This window comes from Myotis davidii, unplaced genomic scaffold, assembly GCF_000327345.1.
Source record: "Myotis davidii unplaced genomic scaffold, ASM32734v1 scaffold546, whole genome shotgun sequence".
Classification (NCBI taxonomy): Eukaryota; Metazoa; Chordata; class Mammalia; order Chiroptera; family Vespertilionidae; genus Myotis; species Myotis davidii.
This window is the reverse complement of record NW_006297836.1, coordinates 538,114-538,773: the sequence shown is the minus strand read 5'-3', so window position 1 is coordinate 538,773 and position 660 is coordinate 538,114. Positions and strand designations below refer to the sequence as shown.

Sequence of the window (660 nt, the reverse complement as noted above, 5' to 3'; positions counted from 1 at the left end):
CATTTTAGCTCTTTTCACTGAATAAAGTTTATTGCTTCACTGCACCACAAATTGGGGATTCCTAATGGTGGTGAATTGGTGCCAATGACCATCAGTTGACATGCGGTACTTATAGAGGGGAAAGGGAGTCAAGGGAAGGGGAAGTTAGAACCATAAAGCTTTATTATGAACACTAGAGGCCCAGTTCACAAATTCATGCACGGGTGGGGTCCCTTGGGGTGGCCTATGGGGATCGGGCCCCAGCTCACACCCAGTCTCAGAGCCCCACAGCCCTGCCTGGCACCCCGCCTTGGCCTGGCACTGCCTACTCACCTGCTCCACCATCCTGCTCTGTCGGGGCCCATCGGGGGCTGGCTGCACAAGTTCCACACTGCTCCCTGGTGGTCAGCGCATGTCATAGTGGTTGAGCAGCCTTAGTATTTCATTAACATTTCATTTCATATTACACTTTGATTGGTTGAACGGCAGACCGGACACTTAGCATATTAGGCCTTTATTATATAGGATCATTGACTATATTTTTTATGTTATGCTTATGTCCCCATGTTGTCAATCAATTTTTGAGAAATGTACCAAGTCAGTCCAAGAGAAAGAAATTTGATTTTCACAAATGTGATAGGAATAACTAGATAACTACATGGAAAAGTAAATCTCTACCCT

General features: G+C 45.9%; 1 protein-coding gene across 1 annotated transcript in view; it reads right to left on the bottom strand.

Moving 5' to 3' along the window:
- Window positions 1-660, bottom strand: part of VBP1 (von Hippel-Lindau binding protein 1) — a 23,685-nt gene that overhangs the window by 22,235 nt on the left and 790 nt on the right. The window lies entirely within an intron of this gene.